Genomic DNA, 25,115 nt, shown 5'->3' on the forward strand with positions numbered 1-25,115 from the left:
ATGAGGTACATACCCTTTCTCCACTATCTCCCAAACTTCAGCTCCAAGAAATCTGAGATGAATCTTCATTCGCTCCTTCCATATTTTGTAATTTGTACCATCAAATCTAAGACTCTCCTTCCGATAGGGATTGAATGTAGAACTAGATGCAGTTGCCATCGGATCTCCTCAAGCGGTTAAGCTTTTGCAGAGACAACCTTGCTCTGATACCAATTGTTAGACATGTCTGGTACCAGGAGTAAACTGAGAGGGGGGGTGAATCAGTTTACCATAAAAAATCAGAACTAATGCATATCAAAACTAATAAACTAGAGCACAAAGAAACCAACACAATGAAGAATAGAACATGAAAGCACAATACACACAACATCAATACTTTGACGTGGAAAACCTGGTAAAGAGAAAAACCATGGTGAGAAACCCTACCCACAATCAGATAATACTTTTGCAACAATATGTGAAATTACAATGGGGATTGCACTTGTAATTAGGCCAACCGCCTAGAGCTCACTGCAACAGTATGTGAAATTACAATGGGGAATATGTTCATGTCCTCAAGCAAAATCCAACTCCACAAGATCTGGTGAGCCAATGGAAGAAAATGCAGAATGAAATGCCGAAATTGCCAAAACAAAAAACAAACAAAAAAGAAATATTTTTGGTTGATGCAAGATTGTCAAGAACCGGGGATGCGCCTGCATCAATAATCTACCATGCCAAATAATTTTTGAGATTACTTAGGTCAAAGTTACCTCCATTGAATTTATGCAATTTTATTCTAGATGCATTTTCCATGATTGTAACCTAGAAATGAAATCATTGCAACAAAATTCCCAATCAAACAAGAATTAATAGAAATAGAATTCATTCCAATTCACATGCATATAACAAGCTAGCTAAGTTATTATACCAATTGAAATAAAATAATGTAAAGATTTACAAGGAATTTCCAAAATTAACCCTATAATAAGATTGTCACAAGCTATCTAATCTAGTCAATTTTTAGTAGCATTCCAAAATAGCAACATAAATAGATAGTAAGATAAAAAGACTATAATAAAGCGCACACACAAGACATCAATATCCTTGAGAAAATCCTTCCAAGAAAAACCTAGTCTCCAAAGTTTTAATGTCCCATTCTATATAAAATTCAATTTGATAGACTTTTGCTCATTTCCAAAAAAAAATTGGTGAGCTAAGGTAAGCAATTAGTAAAAATATTATTTAATGTTTATTTTGGTTTCATTATAAGTCAAGTTTTGAGACTTTGAGCCATAAACTATTAATATTTCAATGTTGTCCCAAAAGGGGGGAATTGGCATTCTCAAGAGGTCATTTATGACTCCTCACAACTAATTTAATTTGATTCGAGTCACAACTAATTTAATTTGATTCTTGGTCATGGGAGAAGTGCTACTATGGTCAATTTTAGAATGGGGAGTTATAGACTAATTTTAGCTAATATTTCCACAAGAATATGATTTTGAATCATTTGTATTTTTCTAGATTTTGCATTGTGCATCATCTCATATTTTCATAGATAACTTTTGTCGAAATGTCTGAACTGCTTATGTTCATACAATTTCTTCTATATATGAAAAGGCCACAGGAGATCATGATAAGTGGAATAAAAATATTGGTTTCTTGAATTATAGGATGAAACCCTTTGGTTCAAGAGTGTAATATCATTCATACATTTTAATGGATCTAAAATGGAATGGTTTATGTAGATTTTGGTGAGTTTGTTCACAAGTTTTTGGGTGTTTTCGTGTGGTTTGATTTACATATTTTTTCTATTGTTTTACTTTCTTTTATAATTTTTGTAGGTAAATAATTTCCTAATATGAAGAGTTCAAATATTCTATTTTTCATTTTTTTGGAATTTATATACAATTTAGTATCAAAATTGTCAAATTTGAGGCCTTAAAAGCATCTTGTTTGTTGCGATTGTGTGGAGTTTTTGGTTTAATATTTTTGAAGTGTTATTTTTTATTGAAATTGTAGTATAACATAATTTTTATTTTTCTTAGTATAGTCTAGAAACCTCTCTTATATTTGAGGAGATTTCAATATAATTTGGTGTCAAAATTGTTAGATTTGGGTGTTCTAGAGGAATATTGTTTCCAATATTTTGTTGTGGGTTTAGTTGAGATCATTTAATGTTATTGTTGTTTTTAATGTTGTGTATGTTATTATTACATTTGTTAATTAATTTTTATACCTCCAAAAATAAGAAATCGAAATGGAGTTATTTCCATCATTCTATGGTTGACATTATTGAAATAAGTTATTAGTGGATGTGTGATTTGATGGTATCTTGAAATAATTTAATTTTTTTTTATAGAAGTAAAAATAATACATGTTTTATATGGTTTAAATAAAAAAATAGATTTCAATTAATGAAGGAGATTAAATTATATTGGAATCTTGTAAAAAATTATTTAGTATTTTCCAAATATTAAGTTTATTAGAAAAATATCTTTGGGAATGTTACAAAAGGTTGAAGCTAGAAGATTATGCAACACCTAAAAATATTACAATACATTTCCAAGTTCCAACTTCTTCTAGAAGATCTAATGCTTACAATCAAAGAAGAATTAAGGACAAGATGATGTTGATAACCTTCCATTCAAGCCCATTATTTATAAAAAAGGAAACAAAAATTAAAAATATGTTTAATAGAAGCTTTACAATCACTTTACCACCAATATTTAATTTCTTAAATAAATATATTGAATGCATCATGTGAGACCAAGTATTTAATATTTTTTATAATATTGAATGTATTGTATAAGATTTAAAAAATATTAAATACATCCATCCAATGAATCTAATTGATGACATGACAACTAAATTATAACCTCTCCTAGTACACTAATTAATACTTTTAAAATTACATATATAACTCCCTTATTGAAAATAATCTGTAATTATAAAATATTTACATAACATGCAAAACACCTTCCCAACTTCTCTTGATTGTTATATATATTGCATAGGGGACCAAAGCTAGTCAATGGTTAGTTGCTTGATAATACTTTTGCACTATCTAAAATTCTCCACACTCACAAGATTCATCAAGGCATAAAAACATCTATAACACATCTATCTTATTTATCATGACCCTCTTAAATCCTCTACAAAGTCACGAATATTAGTGATACCACACATAAATGTGTTTTTTCATCACATGAAATGTAGATTTCTTCACTAAATAAATGACTCTAACTATGACATAAAAACATCTCTAACACATCTATCTTATTTATCATGACCCTCTTAAATCCTCCACAAAGTCATGAATGTTAGTGATACCACACATAAATGTGTTTTGTCATCACATGAAGTGTAGATTTCTTCACTAAATAAATGACTCTAACTATGACACTTGATCACCACTGTTACATCTTTCTCAATATAATGTCTAAACATGATTTACAAAGATAATTTTTCCTCTTATAAAAATGAGTAGCTCCCACATAATCTATTTATTATTGAGAGATAAACTAGAAGCTATCATTTATTCATCTAAATAATTGAATAGTTAAACAAGGTAAGCACATACGCACTAGTAGATCTCTTTTTAATCATAATAAATTGAATTGTTAAATATTTAAATTCATATCTGAGACTTTTTCTCCCTTTTAATAAATTTAAAACTTTGACGTGTCTTTAAGATAATTGACTATTTTCTTAACCACAATCAATGTTCCTTCCTTAGAGATAATCTAACTCATCTTCGATTATTTGAGCAATACATGGGATAATGAAAAATATAACCTACATAAGATTTCTGACATCACTATCTTAGGGGATGTGGTTTATGTCCTTTATCTCATATAGTATTGAAGGGAATTAATTGTTAGAGATCTATGTTCATGTAGGAATGGGAGCACTAACTAGTTTGTATTCTTACATTTAAAACAACTACAATAAATAGAGTTATTATATTTCCTCTTCTTGGCCCAGTTTTTTCTACTTTTTATACTTCACATGATCTCCACCCCTATTGTAAACTTATTTACTCTGAGTTCTTTATATCAAAATAATTGAAAGATAATATTTAAAGTTGTCTTCATATACTTAACATTACTAGAGAGCGTGTCATCAATATATAAATGAATACCAATGAAATGATAACAATCTTATTTGAAGTAAACATTAGTAATGATTTAATTTGGTTCTAACATACATTAACTACATGACATTGTAATTTTTTTTATACATTCTAGGGTACTATTTAAACCATAATATTCTAAAACTTGTAAACTAATTGTTTGTTACCACACACCACATAGTTCTCTAACCATGTCATGAAGATATCCTCCTCCAAAAACCTTTGTATAAAATTAATTCCCTTTACTTGGGAACAAGCCTTTTCCATAACATCACTTTGAACTTCTCAATAAGTTTCCCTTTAATTAAAATTCTTGAAAACCCATTTGTAGCCAACAAATCCTCCTGAAGCTCAACTAAGTCCCACTTAATTTTCTTCTTAAGCATTTCAATCTCATCACCATAGCTACTTTCAAAGACTTATTGTCTATAGACTCCAATGAATTATTTACTATTATAGGCTTATTATCATAAGTATTTAAATAAAAACCGTATTAAAAAATAATGGGTTATGGTTATAACTTTAAGGTAATTTCCTTTACCAAGTGCAACTCATCCTAGAGTGAGTTTTGAGGTATCTTTTTCTCCTTCTTTGAACATTTAAAATTACCCTCATCAATAGGTCCATGTTGAATCTCTACTTTAGTCACATTTATAGATTCCTTGGTCTTTGACTCTTTGGTTAAACCACTATTTTACCAACTTCTAAATGTGAAGGCATAGAAGAAGAAGATTTAACCTCCTTAAAGTTCACACCCTAATTGTAAAATATCATTTTAGTTTTTAGATTCCAAAGTTTGTACCTTTTCAAATCATCATTATGGTGAATGAAGATATAGTTTTATGATTTGTAGTCCAAACTCGATCTCTTCTCTGTTAGCACATGTACACATGTATTACAATATAAAACCATGATACATTTCAATGAATGTTTCTTCTTGACCAAGCCTCCTTATAGGTTGTATTCCACAAGAGCTATAGTAGAAGAACTATTAATCATATGGAAAATTATGGTCATAACTTTTGCCCATAGTTTATTTTCCAATTCACCATATAGCATGTTCCCTACTCTGTACTTTAGTGTTCTTGGTAAACTGTCTATAAATCCATTTTGTTAACACTTATGTGGAGTCTTCTTGTACATTCTGACATCATATTTTGTCCAAAAGTGATCAAAATCTACTAAATGAAATTCTACACCATTATCAATCCTCAAAATATTGATTATCCCTTCTTTTTGATTCTCAATAAGAGTCTTAAACTATTTGAATCTCCCAGAGATCTCCTATTTGTGCTCAAGGAAAAACACCTATGATTTCTTGGAGAAGTCGTCAATAAATAATACATAGCATAGAGGTTTTCTAAGAGACGGTAAAACAACCAGACCAAGCATGTTGCTATAAATTAACTCTAAAATCCCTTTAAATATAGGAAATCTCATTAAAAATTAACCCAAATATATTTCCCACATATTCAATATTCATAGAAATAAAAATCTAGAATATAACTAGTTAGCCCCTCCACTAAATTCTCACTCTTCAAAACCCTTAGGATTTTCTCTCCACTATGGCCTATCTACTCATGCCATAACATGGTGCTTTGTGTAGGAAACTTATGGTACCTTGAGATAGAAACTACTAAATTACTATAGTCCATGATGTTAGCATCTAATTGGAATAAAGTTCCTAATAAAACTCCCTTATCCAAGGCCATGGTCTCACACATCTTCTTACATCCTTCCTTGTTAAATACCACCTACACACTAACATCATTTAAATTACTCACCAAGATAAAGATCTTCAGTAAACTTGCAATCTGCAAAACATTGGAAAGATTCTTAGTCATTCCATTTCTAAATGTGACCCTATCTATACTTGATTGATAATTTTGAGAGAAGAGATATCTCCCAAATAAATAATTATAGGTAACTAGTTCTCTCATATGTGAAGACCACTCCTTGTTGGAAGTTATATGATAAGGGACTCCCTAGTCTATAAATCATGCACCATTATGTGCATGCATAGATAGAGCTATAAAGAAAGCATTATCACCATCATTATTGGAGGTCCTTGGAGCAATTCTATATCATATTTCAAATTCTTCTTTTCATCCCTCTCCTTGTAGTACCTTCTAAATTGTGCCAAATTACCTTGATTCCAACACCCATCCTTGGATTTACAAGGAGACTTAGATTTTCCATTTGATTTGGAGCAAATTTAATTTTTCTTCCTTTTTCTTTTGTCCTTGGAATGAATCTCACTATTGAGGCATCCTTGACATAATTCAAATGATTCTACCCCATATCTTTTGAAAGTAATGAATCCACCACCTCATGAATCTTAAAACTTGAAGTGGCGTCATTGATTACTAGCATGAGACTATCCCAACTTTTGGGCAAAGAACAAGAGGTTAATATATTGTTCATTGTCATCCATCTTCACATCAGTGAATGCCAACTAACTCACCAATGTGTTAAACATGTGCATATGTTGTCACTAAGTCACTAGCACCCGTCTTAAATGAATAAATCTTTTAATTCATAAAATTTAATCTTTTCATCAAATTTCTCAATCTATCTCATAGCTTCTTAGTGGAGTTCTTTGCCACAACATTCGAGAGCACTTAATTTAGAAGACAAAGTCCGATGAGACTCCTTACCTTATTACCAAACACTTGTTAGTTAGGTTATCTGTGATGCCAAACAATTTTTGATCTATTATGACAACTCATAGATCTCTCCCCATTAGCAAATCTCCTATCTTGAGCTTCCATAACTGATAGTTGCCTGCATTGAATTTCTCCATTTTTTATTTTAAACGTGTTTGTCATGATTGTAACCAAAAAACGAAATCATTATAATAGAACTCCCACTCAAAATCATGCTCTTATATCACATAGATCAGCTGTGATCGCAAATAGTTTTTGATCTATTATGACAACTCATAGATCTCTCTCCCATTAGCAAATCCCCTATCTTGAGCTTCCATAACTGATAGTTATCTGCATTGGATTTCTCCATTTTTATTTTAAATGTGTTTGTCATGATTGTAACCAAAAAACGAAATCATTATAATAGAACTCCCACTCAAAATCACGCTCTTATATCACATGGAAGAAAAATAATACAAAAATATGTAAACAATTTCCATAATTAACCCTATAAAAAGAATGTCACACGCTTCTAATCTGGTCGGAAACTTTATTAAAAGATTTATACAAGATGCAAACCCCTTCCCAACAAGACTTGTCGGGAACTTTATTGCTTAAAAAATGAATATCACAGATCCGTGTTTGTGAATGATATTATCACATGCGCAATTTGTTCCAAATCCACTGTCGACGTCACACTGTATTCTGCCATTTCTTTTAGTGGCAAACTTTTCGGCTTTCGTATCATTCTTGGATTTTGAAACAACCACTCATCCATTTCTTTAATCCCATTCGCTTTTACTACCTACACCAGATTGAATTCACAAGATGGTTTGAGCATACGGTTTTGATATATCTTAAATATATCTATTTAAAAAATATTTATAGATATTAATTTTGTTGTTCTAGATAACAACTCAAGATGATAGGTGCTTTAAGATTTATATCTCTTGGTCTTCTGCAATGTTGGAGAAGATGTCAGACGATCGAGATATATCTTAAATATATCTATCTACAAAAAGTCTATAGGTACCAATCTTGATATTTCTTGAATACATCTATCTTAAATAATATATCTTAAATACATCTATCAAAAAGAAGCCTATAAGCACCAATCTTGATGTGCTAGATAACACCTGAAGATGATAGGTGTATCAAGATTTAAACCTCTCCCTTTCTTTTAGACACATGCATTTAATACGTCTATGCTAGTAACATCCATATTTATGATATGTAAAATGTTAATTTAGTTTTTTAAGGTTTCTATAAAATAATATTCTCTTTTGACAAATAAGGACGCCTATCATATTCATCCAAATGCATAATATATATGACATTTATTGAACATTATTGACACATTTTGTACTCATTCAAATGTGAAATATACAACATATTAAAAGACAATTAATGAAACATTTTATATTTATCCAAAAGCACAATATACATTGCATTAAAAGAGTAATGAGTGTTTGATAGAAGAATTCTATATCAATATAGATGTAATACATACCATTATTGTTGAGAACTACATATCAATATGCATGAACCACATAACATTAGTGTTATTACAAATATTTGAGTCTCTCAAACCTATATTTTCTTTTGGAAGGTCGTTTTCTAACTTTCATTTTTTCACAGTGGTCATGAAAATGGTGGAAAAAATCTTAACCCATCTAATACATTAATTTGTGATTTAGCCACAAACATTAATTTTGCTCTTTCTCTTTGTCCTATGCCAAATTTTTCTTTGAAAAGTGTTAATCCTTGTGGTTTTTGTATTGTTAGTGTCCTAGCAAATTTTAAGAGTAGTTGATAGGTGTGTCCCATTTGTATTAATTATTATTATATGTGGAAACGCATCTTCAAATTAAATTCTAGAGTGATTATCAAATTCTACCATAACATATTTTAAGGGTTTTGGTATGGAATTTCTAGGTTTATATATTATATTTTTAACATACCCTAAAACTCCATTCATTATACTTTCTTCTTTTAACAAATTGGAGGTTAACATGGCCATTGCATCCTTGGAAATTAATAACTTGACATCAAGTTCACCATTCTAACTTTCTTATGGATTGGAACTCCCTTCTTTTATTGTAATGCTATGAGCTATTAATTTTTTCAATTAATACTATTTCGTTCTATTGTGGTTATGTGCATTATCATTTTTTTGAAATAGATGAATATTATTGTCAAACTCTTCTCTAACTAAAAGAAGCTTATGGGTACCAATTCTTCTTACCATTTGTTAGATATACCTTAAATGCATCCACCTAAAAGAAGCTTTTGGGTACCAATCTAGATATATCTTAAATACATCTATCTAAAATAAGCCTATATGTACCAATCTTGATGTGCTAGGTAACACTTGAAGATGATATGTGTCTCAAGATTTATACTTCTCCACTTCTTTTAGATATATGCATTTAATATATCTATGCTATTACAATCCATATGTATGATATGTAAAATGTTAATTTTGTATATTTTTGGGTTTCTATAAAATAATTTTCTCCTTTGACAAATAAGGAAGCCTCTCACATTCATCAAAATGCATAATATACATGACATTTATTGAACATTATTGACACATTTTGTACTCATTAAAATGTGAAATATACAACATGTTAAATGACAATCAATGAAACATTTTATATTTATCCAAAATCACAATATAAATCAATTAAAAGAGTAATGAGTGTTTGAAAAAAGAATTGTATATCAATATACATGTAATACATATTATTTTTTAGAACTATATATAAATACATATGAAGAACATAACATTAGTGTTGTTCCAAATATTTGAGTCTGCCAAACCCAACTTATCTTTTGGAGGGTTTTTAGTAAAGTTCCATTTTTTCATAGTGGTTTGAAAATAGTAGAAAAATCCTTAGCCCATCCAATTACTTAACATGTGATGTAGCAAAAAATGTTAACACTCATCTTTCTCTTTGTCCCATGTCAATTGTTGCTTTTAAAAGTGTCGATCCTTGTGATTTATGTATTGTTATTGTCCAATCTAACTCTAAAAGTATAATTGATGTGTGTGTCCCATTTATATTGGTGTCATTAGAACTATATTTGGAGATGCATCTTCAAATGAAGTTCTAGAGTGATTATCAAATTCCACTATAACATATTTTGGTGGTTTTGGTAGGGTAATTCTAGTTTTATATATTATATTTTTAATTTATATCCTAAAACTCTATTCACTATACTTTATTCTATTGACAAATTGGAGGTTAACATGGCCAATGCATCCTTGCAAATGAATAACTTGAAATCAAGTTCACCAATTGGTACTACCTTCTTTTATTGCAATTCTATGAGCTATTAGTCTTTGAAATTAATACTCTTTCATTTTATTATGGTTATATACATTATCATTTGTTGGAAATAGATGAATAATATTGTCAAACTCTTGTCTAACTATTGGAGAATAATGTCAATTACCCTTACCAATAATTCTCAATCACCAATTCTTGGATGTGTGTCTCTAATATTTGTGAGTAGTTGATGAAACATTTATTATTAATATTACTTTCAACTTCTCACCTAAATACCCTATCCAAAATAATGACTATTTTAAATTCAAATCCCTTAATAATTTACACATCTATTACTATCAAAAGACGATTTATCACAAATAGGAGATAAAAATAATCCACATATTCTACCAAGCTAATTGATCTTTCTCCAAAAATTAAGTTTGTTTTTCAGGAAATGGTTGAAAAGTCATGAATCTATATAACAAATTTTCTCTACTAAACTCATTTCATAAATCAATTTATATTTTATATGTTAGATTTATTCTCAAAAACTATGAATCTTTCTCCTAGTTCCGAAAATGTAAGTTAAACTATTTGTGTTGAATTTATTGCTTAAAATGCAACAATATTGAAAGTTACAACTCCAATTGGTACAAGTAATAATAGGAGACAACATTGTGGTGTTGATTGCATTTGGAAGAGACTGATGAACCTTAAAAATAAGATATGATTCCTATTTATATTGTTCCTTGAATTAGCATGTATAATAACATGACATAGGTAAATGAAACATAATGGGTAAACTTAAAGTGATATAAATACATAAGAAAAAATATTGCAGGGAATGCATACCTATTTCCGAAAAAATTGTTCACCCATTTTTAAGAATATTTTTTTTATTACTAACATATATATAAGTCCAGTAATAGGTATCAAAACAACCAAAAACCCACTTAGTAATAGGTGTTTGTTGTAAAAAATAATTAACTTTTTTAGTCCATGTTGTAACTCTTTTTACCCCACTACATAAGAGTGACTAGTAAGAAAAAAATGGATATAGGCATTTTGGCCCTAAATGTTGGAGATGATGATTGGTTACTCCATAACACCCATAGGAACCCTACAAGACCAAAATAACTTTCACAAGTGAGAAAATAGAAAGAATAGCTTTCCTAATTATGAATGCAAATTGACATGAAAAGTACATGATAGGCCTTATAAAGGAAAGGTGAGAAGAAGGATTAGACAAGATGTTGACATGTGTCATAATCCTATGCAATGAGACAAATTGTTGGCCTAGATAACTCAAAGTAGTTGTCAAGATATATGATAAGATCATTTAACAAATAATTAATCTTCTAGAAGGATACCTAAGACATAAGTAAACTTAAGTTACTTGAATAAGTCCCTCACTAGGAAATAGAAAAAACACTAGGTACAAAAACTTACTAGGTCCAAAACCTTATTCACACTAACATCCCCCCTTAAGTTCAAATTAAGGAGTATATTATTATGAAAAGATGTAAGATTATTATGATGATGGGTCCCGACTACTAGGCCATTTTAGGTACCCATATACAATGCAAATACAATCTCTCACAAAAGGAGAAAATGAGAAAACCTAGTGGGACAAAACTCCTCATCAAAAGAGAGAAAAGAAACAAACAAGAAATGATAATGTATGGAGGAATCAATGATACCATCCAAGGAATAAATATATCATGAACATACAATCGATGATCTCCCCATAGGAAGGAAAAAGAGAAACAATATATCCCCTCATAATGAAGAAGCTCTAACACTGATGAAGTATGCCTGAAAATAAAAGATGATCTAATTCTTACAATAAACACATATTCCCTTAGGAAGAAACAAATCCATAGGATGATGAAGAAGCAACTCTATGTCAAAATAAAAGGAGGAGAAAGGAATTCTCTATATGTTTGTCTCTAAAAAAATATGTAGGATTCTTGAAGCTTGGATAAGACACATCACGATCAAGCTCAACCAAGAAGCATGATAAATCAAGAGAAGGTGGAAACTCATGAATGCCAATCTCTAAAGAAAAGAAAGATGAATCAACAATTGTGCTTAAACTATCATCAAATAGGAGAGAAATCCCCTCAAGCGTGTCTCCCAAATCTACAATATGAGACTCCACAAACAAGTCTAAAACACCTGTCAAATACTCATCCCACAAAGAAAGATTTGAAACACTATAATCAACTTGTTGAGGAGAAGCACTCAAAGTCAAAGAACTACAAGGTGGAGGAGTAGGAAGTTCAACACCAGTCTCAAGAATTCCAAGATTCAAGTGGCCAAATGTTCTCCTCACAAATATGATTCAACCTTGATGGAAGGGTGTGTACATCAGTCAAAGGAACATTACCATCATTAGAGAAAAATGGGTATGTGCAGGATCATGGTGGGCCAAAACAGGTCCTTAAGTGGCAATGGAATTTAAGAAAAACAAAGTTATGCAACTTGACATGAAAATTTGAATAAGTTATGAACATTATTTTAAAAATATGTAAGAAGAGAATCTATAGAAAATTGAATGTAGTTTCTAAGCTACTAGTTCTTTTCTGGAAAAAAAATAAATCTATTTGATGAAAATTTGAAATTTAAATGCAGTAGTACTAAAATTTCAGGAAATAGATAAGAAGTACGTGTATGTCTGACCACCCTAACCACAATCAAATCATAATATTTTTTTTATAATAGTTTTAATATAAGTAGTAGACTCATGTCCGGATGTGACACATTTTTTTTGAAGTAAATAATTAATTATGACTTTTTTACTACAAATTTTTAAAAATTCAAATACTCGTACGTTTGACCACCTTAACTTGGTCTAAAATTTATGAAATTCTTTTTTTTTAATCCTATATTAGATGAAGCATAGAATGTGACACATGTTTCAGATTCAAAAAATGTGATACCGTTTGAAAGTTATGAGTGTTTTTCAATCAGGACTTTAGTCAAAATTCAATTAGAAAATAAATAATAATTATTTATTGAAGTCAAAATAAGGAAAACCTTATATTGTTGGAAAGCTAAGAATGTCCTCAAAAAACCCTTTTCATTCTATCAATTTCAGCTAAAAAAAAGTCGTTAGCCACCAGGGAAAAGTCTGGAAAAACAAGGAATACTCAAAAACACGTTTTTTTTGTTGACATTCTAGGCTTGGCATTTCTTAGCCAAATCCCAAAGAAATCCCGAGCCAAATACCAAGATTTCAAATTTTTATCAGATAAATCAGATATCCGATTTGTATAATTTTTTATTATGAATGAAATTAATAATATTTTGTATGTTATTATATATTAATATACAATGTATTAATATATTAATTTATCACAATATATTAATATTATATATAATATATAATAAACATGTTATATTATTAATGCTATAATATATATCAAATATTGGATAATATCCGATACTCGGTACTTTTTTAAGAGAGAGAGAGAGAGAAAGAGAGAGAGAGAGAGAGAGAGAGAGAGAGAGAGAGAGAGAGAGAGAGAGAGAGAGAGAGAGAGAGAGAGAGAGAGAGAGAGAGAGATGGTTGGAAAAGGATAGGGGGAAAGTGATCTAGATAGGGAGAGAGGGGGAAAGGGAGAGGGAGAGATAGGGAGAGAAGGGTAAGGCAGAAGGAGAGATAAGGAGAGAAGGGTAAAGGGTTTTAGAGAGATGGGGGGAGAGGGAGAGAAATATCTGATACCTTGTTAAGGATAGGGAGAGAGAGAGGGCTAGGGAGATAAGGGGATAGGGAGAGAGGGAGAGAGAGAGGGGGGAGAGAGAGAGTAATTAGGGAGAGGGAGAGAGGGAGAGAGAGAGTCTTGGGGAGAGTGAGATTATAGATGTCCTAAGGGGTCATATGGTGTTGTTAGGGGTCATATGGGGTCCTAAGGGGCCACACACATGTGTTAGAGCACCATATGACCCCTTCGGACACCATATGACCAGTTAGGACATCATATTGTTATTAGGGGTGATATGGTGTCATAAGGGGTCATATGGTGTTCTAAGGGGTCACATGGTATTGTTAGGTGTCATATGGGGTCATAAGGTGAAACGCATACGCGTTAGAGCACCATATGACCCGTTAAGACACCATATAGACATCATATGGTCCTAAGGGGTCATATGGTGACCTGAGGGGCCATATGGTGTCATAAGGGGTCATATGGTATCGTTAGGGGTCATATGATGTCCTAAGGGCCGACACATGTGTTAGAACAACATATGACCCCTTAGGACACAATATGACCCATTTGGACATCATATTGTCCTAAGGGGTCATATGGGGTCATGTCATGTACTAGGATGTTAAAAGGGGTCATATGGAGTCCTAAGGGATCATACAGTGTTGTTAGGGGTCATATGGGGTCCTAAGGGCCCACACATGTGTTAGAACATCATATGATCCCTGAGGACACCATAATACCCCTAACGCCACCATATGACCCATTAGGACACCATATCATGACCCCTTAGGACATTGATAGTCCTAAAAATTATTGTCAAAGTTCAAGGTCTAGGGTTTAAGGTTTGTGAATTTCCGATTAAGTCTCATAAAAGAAAAACCCTAAGCCTGCTATATTTCGTCGTTACCTTTTTTCCACTTAAGCCAAGGGTCGGTTATTGTTGGCGGGGCTATTGTATTTCCTAAGCATTAAGTTGTTTTCAGTCGGCCCCTTTATATTTTTCCTGTCTAAATTTTAAATACTTCGTCCGATGGATAAAGGCAGAAAAGATCCCATGGTTCGTGCAGCCTCACAGATGAAAGTGCAAGGAAGATAAGGATCGTGGCATCATGAGATGATGCCATGTGTCCTCGACAAAGAAGGGTAAGCCGGTTGTTTGAATATTCAAAATCCTCATATTACCGGTTCTCAAGAGGTAAAGACCGGATTAGAAAAGGTTCCAAAATCTCTGAATAGGGTCTCTTTATGTAGGTCCGGTCTGCAGGATTAGGTTCCAATTCTGGGAAGCCATGAGTAAGTAGAAAAAATTGTAATGTCATTTTGTAGAGCAAAATACAAGATAGTTACCAGTTTCAGATTTCAAGTGGGTTATTTTGTAAATGAAATGTACTTTGTTATCTGATAGAAGATAGTTTTTGAAATTAATACAGATATAGTTTCAAGTCCTTACTCTGTTGTGCATGACTTTATTTTATTTTGAGTTAATGGAATCAAGGGTTTTATTTACTTGTTGCATTGTTATGATGTATGTAATTTTCCATTCCATGCATTAACCCAAGGGGTTAATTAAAACGCTTGAATGATATTTTAGAGAGATAATGCTTGTACTAGGATTTGATAAGTAGTTCGTGTAAGAAATTGCAAATAGAACGATACTACAAGGCAATATCATTTAAGATCAAATCAATTGTTAGATAAATTTCTGTCAAGTTGTAGCGATATTTCAAAGACTCAAAGATCAATGGAATAAGGCACTGGTATATGCTAGCAAGTGTCGTTAGGTTATCAAATTTGTCTATTTAATTTATGGTTTGTCACAAATCATTTCAAATCAAGACATATTTCCAAGTTTTATGTTTGTTTGAGTTGTCCCACCCATCTCATGCTCCAGTTAGATTGAGGATCACTTAAGGATTTTCCATCCTTGAGCATTCTCCTCATTGTTGAGCCAGCTTATGAGATCATCTGCTTTGTTTTAGTGAATATTTGAGTGTGATGCAGAGATCATGAAATTTACTAAAGGGATTACCCTCCCGGGTCTTGTAGAGCCCAAAGCGTAGAAGGATTAGCAAAAAATCCTTGTTAGTTGGTCCCAGTTGTTAAGGATTTTAATAATTGGAGTTGGCTTCTCCATGAGTATTTGAAAAAATGAACTTGGTTTCTACCTATTGCAGTGTAAATCCATTTGGGATCCAACAAAAATGGTTACTCTACAGGGGATGAACTGTGGAAAATATTTGGTTAGAAGAGATTGGCTTAATAGATAGTTGAGATTGTTCCATCTGAGTCACCAACAAAATGGCGACTCTGCTGGGGATGAACTGTGGAAAATCTCTGGTTAGAAGAGATTGGCTTAATATATAGTTGATATTGTCCCATCTGAGTCACCAACAAAAATGGCGACTCTGTTGGGGACATTGCATATATTTTTCCATGTCTTTCTATTATTTGATGGTTGAGCTATGCTCCCACATCATAGGACCCAAATTATTTTGCCTTATAGAGTCATGAGCTTGTTAAGTCCATCCCTTGTCAGTTGAGTCAATTCTCATAAATGTTGCCGGAGAATCTGTTTGTAATTCATCTTTCAATGTAAGTTTTGTCTAGGTCTGTCCATTTTTCATGATTATTGCATAATACCTCACAAGTTGTGAGTGGCGACTCTGATATCTCTACACTGGTGTGCATTATTTAAAGAAGAAGCAAGAATAACTAAAGAATTTGTAGTAGAGATGAAGCAGATTTGAGCTCTTATGATGAAGTACCCTGATAAGCTGACGATGGAATCCATATGATGCCATATGATGATAAGAGGTGTTGCAGTGTTGGTTTTGAAACAAATTTGGCCTGTGAAGAAATTCTAGTTGTTCAAATATTTGACCTCTGCAAGGAGGTGGCGACTCTGTCAAAGATCAGTGTTAAAGATTTAAAGAATTGAAGGTGATTTTTCAAATCCCCAGTTAAAGAAGACATCAACAACTACAACACTTCCAGGTATTTTGGTTTTCATGAGTCAAATATATTTTTCATGAAAATCATGTGTAGAAAATGTTTCCCTATTTAGTGAGTAAAGCACTAAGAAAGGGAATAATAGTGGTTGTTTTACATACTTCTATGATACAATTCTCAAATTTTGTATTAAGTTGGATGAAGTATGTTTTGAGATATGTATTGTAATATTTTAAGATTGTGATAAATGAAAGAAGTAGGGAATATGAATGAGAATGTTAATTATGTACCTGTACTTCCCTATGAAATATCAAATGTAAATGTGCAAAGTATGCAACCTCTGTTAAATCACAACGGAGCTTTCTTTATGGAAAGATATAAGCCATTAATTTTTAATGGTATCCAAGGTTTCCCAAACCCTGTTTCTAGTAAGGTTAGGGAACATCTCCCAGAATTCAATGAGAAAATATCAGAATCAACACGTCAACATCTATAGGAGTTTTCTGAATTAATGGGAGATTTTGAGATAGGTTAGGAAGATGTCTTCATGAAGCTTTTTGCTCAATCTTTGAAGGAAAATGTCAGAGATTGATTTTCTTATTTGCCGACATGTTCTCTCTCTTCATGGGATGAACTAAAGGCATTATGGAATAATTTGGTGAAAGGATTGACCCAAGTTTAGTTATGAAAATATTCATGGGTATTCAAAAGGAAGAGGATGAGCTAGTCCCTATTTTCAATCTTAGATTTTCCACAACATTGGATGACATTCCTAGCCGTTATGGGCCAAATGATGTAGTGCGCTTAGTTGTTTACATAGATGCATTTGATGAGGAAATGAGTTATTTGTTGAGAGACAAAGATCCTAAAACCATGCATTAGGCTTATAGGACAACAATGGACATTGAGAACAACTTAAAATATGGAATCGCAAGGGGTTATTTATCTGCAAGAGTATGTTGTCCTAAGATACTAGGTGTTGAAGAAAGGCGTGAATCAAGAAGTAAAGACCATTGTCTAAATATTTACATCCCTGTGGACCCCACTAACCATGTTGTGACCTATGATTCAAAAATTAAAAAAATGAGCGAAGAGAACTTGTCTCAAACAGTGGTTATTCCTCATATTAGTGAAGAGAAGGTTAGTGAGAAATTATGTGACACAACTCATACAAAGATGGAGATAATTTTAGCTGCTACACCATATGACATCAACCAAGGTTGTTCCAGCAGGGAGATCTCACAAGATGTTCATCCACAGTCCTATGGTTCATATGAGTCTAACAGTGTGAAATAAGTTTTGGAAAGTTATGCATCTGATGAAGAAGATGCTAGTATGCAAGATTTCAATGACATGAATTCAGTCTCTCAGAAATCAGTTATATATGATAACAAAAATTTGAATGATGAGGTGCCATCATTTTTGGTTGATAGTGCTTTTGAGATATAAAGTTGCATGGTGTGTTCAAATAAGGAAAGTATGTTGCAGCCTATGTCTATGTCTCATGGATTCATCTAAAATAATGTGCATGAAGAGTTAGCTGAGGTATGTGTCCTTGAAAATAATATAGTTGCATACCAGTTGTTCCATTACAAACAATTGTGCATGGAGAGACTCAAAAGTTTATGCATAATAAAGAGATTACATCAGACAAGTTTATGGATCAGCTACATAGCGAACCTGCTTTGTGTGAAGAGTCTGCTTCATATGAAAGATTGGGAAGTAAAGAGGATGAAATAGGGTGTGATGAAACCTGTTATCCTGATGATTTTGAGGATTTCCTTAAATTTGATTTAGAAACATTTGTGATTAGTGTATATGAGGGTAGTTTTTCTTTTGATGTGACAAATGCTGACATTGAATATGAGAGTGTGGAGTTCATTGATATTGTCCAAGACTGTGAAGTGGATGAAGAAGATTGTTGCCTTGTTGCTCGGCATGACACTTTAAAATCAGATTTGGAATCTTTTGTTGTGCATGAGGATAGTTTTGTTGAGAAGGTGGATGATGATGCTTCTTCATCATACAGTGATCTGAGTGTACAAAATGTTGATCAAGAATTAGTGACTATGTCAATGGGAAATAGAAGTGAATTAGAATGGTTTTCAAATGTTGACTGTTTAGATATGGATATTTGTAAACCAGGTGTTATGTTGGATGGACCAACATATGAGAACATTTCCTTTGATATATGTAATGAATTTGTATTATGTTTGCAAGATTATTTCAATGATGAATATGTTATGGAGGTGGAAACAGATGAAGAGACTAATTTTCATGATGCTAGTTGCAAAACAAAGTATGAAGTATTTCACTTCCCTTTTCAACTTGATGAGGCTATCATAAAATTTGATGAATGTTGTTTTCAACATGTTTTTATTTCAGACATTGAGCATGGGTATTGTTTGTTTCAAGCAATGCCTAGTGATAAAGTCCAGATCAGTGAAGAGTGTGCTGAGGTAAAGGGTTTTTATGACATGCTGAAGGATGAAGAGCTTGCTAATCATGAACAAATATATGACAGTAATATCTCTATATTGTTCATGATGCAATGCAATCACAACTACATATTGTCATATGTAAAATTCACAATTAAATTAACTAGAAACAAAAGGGAAATCACAAATCCCTATCTAATTAAAGAATTCTAAATAAACCAATAAAATGATACAATCAAACAATAGGAATATAAAATCTATCAATAAAAACTCCCCATCCCATGATTGCATATTGCTTCCATTGCTCTTCTTCTCTATGTGGTATGGTGGCTCTCATATATCACACTGACAACTTTCAAATGACACAAAGATTCGAAGTTCGTGATTGTTGAAAATGGAGATTGTCATGATTGTTGAAAATGGAGAGAATGCTCAATTTATAGATTTTTGGAGAGGATTGATTGAAAGGTGGAACATATTGATCAAGAGGTGGAACTCAGGTAAGCTCACATGCTTATTGATAGTTGAACTGTTGATTTGGAGGTAGAACTCAATTGATTGAATAGATTAAATGAGTTAATTCATTGAGAAAAAATATGATTGAAAGATGAAAAAGAATGATTGGAGAAAAATTAATTGATGACAAAGAAAGATTTATTTAGATAAAGTTAACTGGAAGATAGAAAAGGAATGATTGGAAAGATTAATGAAGAAAAGATGTAATTAATCAATTAATTGAAACAATTAATTAAAATAGATTGAATAGTTAACTGATTGAAAGTTGATTGAGAGCTTTATTTAGAAAAAACTAACTAAAAGATAAAAATAGAGATTGAAAAGATAAATATTTAATTAATTAATTGATTGAATTAATTAATTTACCATGTGCTTGCACTTTTACTTTGATTTTCAATTTAATGTTTGCATGACAATTAATTCAAATATTGAATTTATTTCAAATTCAATTGATATTTGAATATATTTAGAACTTGACTTTGATTTTCAATTTGATTTTTCAAATCATGCACATGTATTTGAAATTGGAAGAATAGTGAAATTAGATGAAATTAGAATTTGGGGATTTGGAATTGGAATTAGAAAAATTAATTAGTTAATTAAATAATTTAAAGAAACTATTTAATTATTCAGAAATTGAATTTAATTGAATAATAAAGATTATTTAAATTAAAGGATTAAAATCACAATTAACTAAATAATAAATATTTAATTAATATTTAGAAAAGGGTTAATGATTAATTGATTAACTGAATAGAGATAGAAATTGAAAATGGAATTTATTTAAATAATAAAGATTATTTAAATTGAGGATTAAGAATCACAATTAATTAAATAATAAATATTTAATTAACATTACAAAATGGTTAATGATTAAATGATGATAGAATTGAAATTGGAATAATTAGTAAGATGACAAATAAATATGAAATTAGAAGAATAAGATTAATTAACTTAATTAAATAATCAAAAAATTATTTAACCAGTTTAGACAAATAATTAGTACATGATCAATGAGACATTTTTAGGCATCTACTTTGCCCCTCTTTGAGACAATGTCAGAACGAAATTGTTTCAAAGAAAACTAAAAATTTCTGCCCCATTATGCCTCAGTGATACTTAGGGTGTAATGCCCCCTCGAGAGATTGTTTATCCATTAAAGACATGAATGATCTCTCGAAAAAAGAAGAATGTGAGATAGAAGTATAGTTAGTTGATTAGAGATAGAGATAGGTGATGTGAAGATGACATTGAGATAGAATATGAGAGAATGAACCTTCAAATGAAATAGAATAATGTTAGATGATGGAAAATGATTTAGAAAGAGATGACGAGAAAAGAATCAACAAACTAGCAATAAGAAAATGAGATGAAATGAGAATGGTTGATTCACAAACCTGTGTCATTATTTATTATGCAATATATATTCATCACTGAGTATTATTAGTGAACAATGGAGCTTAGCACATCAAGGTATAAGGAACCAAGATGCAAAGATATCTCATTGAAGAAACAAACATGTAGCAGACAAGGATTGAAACCCTCCATTTTGGGAAATACACTAGGGGTCGAGGTATGTGTGGTATTCACAAGCCGAATGCTCCTATCACAAACACCCACTAGAGAAATTTCCCTAGAAATTCATTGGTTCACACCACAAACAACAAACAAAGAAAAAGATAATGCCCATCATGGCTGCTCTAGTCACTTATGGACTGTTAGTATTAACTGGTGACTGAGAGGGGGGGTGAATCAGTCAAAACAATTTATACTCAATTCAAACATTCAAACTGACCGGTCTGCAACTATCCTTCTAAATTTACTTATACAATGCATAAATCATGAAAGTAGAGAACATCAAAGAAAAGAGATTTGCATGTACAAATAAGCATCACATAACAGTAGCAATTATATGTGGAAACCCTCGTTTAGAGGGAGAAAACCATGATGGGGATAACCCATAATCTCTTTTACTGCAATGAAAAAGAGTACCCTGTTAAGAGCTTACAACCAGTTTGATGCTCTGCAAAAAGGACAAGGTTAGGATAAACAAACACCGAACAAGAAACAAAAGAAGCCGATTTTTAGATGTTAGAAAATCATAAATTAAAAACTATCCTAAGGAAGCATATCAAGAAAGACACTACTAAGCAAAAAGAAAGCTTAAGGAATCTACAAAAAACAACTAAGCTCCTCCAAATGCTCTCTACCATGCTGGTAGCTTCTCCTTCCTTGTTCCTCTCCTCTCCAGGTTCCAAACTAGTGTAGCTCTCAACAACTTTTTGCACTATGGATGCTCATGGAGGTTTGAGATTAAAGTATTTGCTCTAAATGTTATGCAAATGTAGATAAAAAACTAATATTAGATGCTATAATTCTAAAATGATTTATTTTAGGCCAAAATAACAATTATATGAGTTTATTATGCTAAAATGCTCTCTAGAATTCACTATAGCTTAAATGCATACAAGTTTCCAGGATTATGACTATGAATGCTAAATGCTTGAGGATTTGAAAATGAGGAAGGTGAGCTCTATTTATAGGTAAAATGGAGCAATGGATGGTTGAGATGGAGTAATCTCAACAAGGGTCAGGATTGAATGGTTTGAGATCCATGTGAGGGCTTTCAACCCAATCCCAGGATGACAAGTGTCAATGTGAGATAGGTTGAGAGGAGAGGGAATAAGCATTAAATGCTTGACATGACTTGAGAGTCAACTTGGGGGTTAGGGTCAAGGTTAGTTGAATGAATAAATTCTTTATTTAAAGAATAAAATTTTTATCCAATGGATAAACTCTTGTGCAAAGGCAAAAGGGATAACCATGGTCAAAGCAATAAATGCTTGAGGAGACACATGAGTGCAAGTTGAAATAACCATAAATGGTTATGTAAGAGCCATAAATGGTCATGTAAGAGCCATTAGTGGTCTTGGAAGACTTTGGAGGTTAAATTGTTGAACACACAAAGCATTAAATGCTTTTCAAAGATTTTGAAGTCTTTGAGAAGTTACTCCAAGTTGCTTAGGAATGTGACAATAATTAGGGGATGGATTAGGCTAATTAGGAAGGGGTTAAAAGAATCTAGAAGGGGGTTAGATTTGCAAATGGATTTGGTGGGTGAGGGAAAATAGGATTTTTATTTAAAATAAATTAATTAATTTCAATAAATGTGTGCAAGTTGCATTTGTAGGAAAATGCAAGTGGGGGGGGGGGGGATAAATGATTTAAATAAATGTTTGATTTAATTTATTTAAAAGAGGAAAAGGGGATTAAATGAAATGAATATGATTTATTCATTTACTTGATTTGTGAATTTGGTTTAATGAGTTAATTAAAATAAATTGAATAATTTATTTAATTAATAGAAGAATGTTTGAAGATGAATTAATTAAATATTAATTTAATTAACTGATGGCTTAGTGGATTTTTAATCAAATAAATAGCAAAAATTTATTTAATTAAACTGGACAGATTTATGTGATTACATTTACCCCTCTTTGAGACGGTGCGGTTTATCACGTCGTTTCAAAGAAAGAAAAATAGGTGTGAAGAAATGCCCCACAAAGTGTTAATTTAATGGGTGGTATGCCCCCTCGAGAGATGGGCCGATTTTTTTTGAAAAATCGGGTGATCTCTCGAAAAAGAATGAAAATTGGCAAGGTGATAGAAGAGAAGAAGTTAGCAATACAGGTGAAAAATAGAAGAAATCGGAGGTAAAATGGAGAGATGGGAGGCTCGGGAAGTTCACGGGGACCACGGTGGTGAGCGGGGGAAAGTTACAGTTACGACGAAGGGTTTATATGGGGAGAAAGGGGTGAAAATAGGGTCATTTGTTACCGTGACCATAGTGAATTTAGAACTCTGACAGTGACATTTTGGAGGAGCGAGCAGCAGTCAAGATGCCGATACCCATTGCAGAGCACCATTTCGAGTGAGTCCGTCGATTCCAGCGGCCAGAGGACTACGAACTAGCGGTACACAAATTTAAAATTTAAAATTGTACTCATTTTTGACATGCTTTTTGCTAAGTCCAAGTTGAGTCAGGACAATAGCGCTGAAACTATGTTTTGGTGCTATTGTCCAATTAACTAGCGCTTTTGTGCTACAATGGCGCTATTGGGCTGTTGTTTGAGCGCTATTATATGCATATTTGAGCACTATTGTGTGTTTAGTGCTATTGAGGGGTCAATTGAGCGCTTTTGATGTTAAGTAGCGCTTTTGCGTAGCTCTTGTAGCGCTTTTGTAATTTGAGTGCTTTTGTAGGGTTGATTAAGTGCTTTTGTTAGGGGTTTAGCGCTATTGTGTAGAAAGTAGCACTTTTGTTTGCAAGATAACGCTTTTGTTTAGGAAAATAATGCCCCAGTTTGTGTGAACAAAAATCTCCCGATGCCAATGATGGATGGAGAGGGATGTGAAGTGAGAGTTGTTTTGAACCATAGCAGCCCTGATGAGACTCAGGTCATTAGGATAAATGCATGTTGAAGTCTAGGTGTGCCATGATTGCTTACCTGTTGAGAACTGAAGATACTTGATCAAAGTATCTGTTGATAGTCTAGGTTTAAACTTAAGAAAGTTTGAAAACAAAACAACTGATGATGATTGATTGATGCCCGTGTGCAGGAGGATCTACGTGTGTTACAGTTGCACGAGAGACATCCAGCTACCCAGGGGCTACTCGATCGACTAACAGAGGCCAAGATTGATTGCATTGCAACAACTGGGCTATATGATGTGATGCATATGCCCATGATTCAGATGAATCACAGTTTGATTATAGCCTTGGCAGAGCACTGACATAGTGAGATGTGCATGTTTCACTTAGCACAGGGGGAGATGATGGTGACACTGGAGGATGTGTGGTGCATCCTTCATATTCCCATTCGGGGTGAGCTGGTCACTTATGATAAATCATGGGGGACTCTAGCAGTGCAACGATTCTTTGATGTGGATGTGTACATTGATGACGACTCCATAGCCTAGGAGGATATCGCGGTGTTGTACGAGCCATTGCCAGCAGTTTTGTCTGGGATCGTGGGAGGGCAACTATGTCTTGATAGGCGATCGCATGGTCTGGCCGTTGGGTGGGGACAGGTTATAGAGTAGATGATGACAAAGGGGACCCGATTTGCCTGGGGACCATGTGTGTTAGCGCACATGTATTAGGAGCTGCATGAGGTAGCGTATCATGGGAGAGGCTCCTTGGCAGTGGGAGTGACGCTGCTGCACATTTGGGTGTGGGAGCACTTACCGGTGACTCATCCAGTGAGTCTGAGATTTCGGGCAGTTGATCAGCCTTATATGTTCATGTACAGTGACATGATGAGTCAGCCCCACCCGAGGAAGTTAGAGTGGTGGCGGCAAGTGTTAGATGACATAGAGTGCAAGCCCTGGGAGGATGATGTAGAGGCATTGCCATACGTATTCATGACCCGATTCCTCATTGGGCGGGCATGCTATGA

This window comes from Cryptomeria japonica, chromosome 6 (genome assembly GCF_030272615.1).
Source record: "Cryptomeria japonica chromosome 6, Sugi_1.0, whole genome shotgun sequence".
NCBI lineage: Eukaryota > Viridiplantae > Streptophyta > Pinopsida > Cupressales > Cupressaceae > Cryptomeria > Cryptomeria japonica.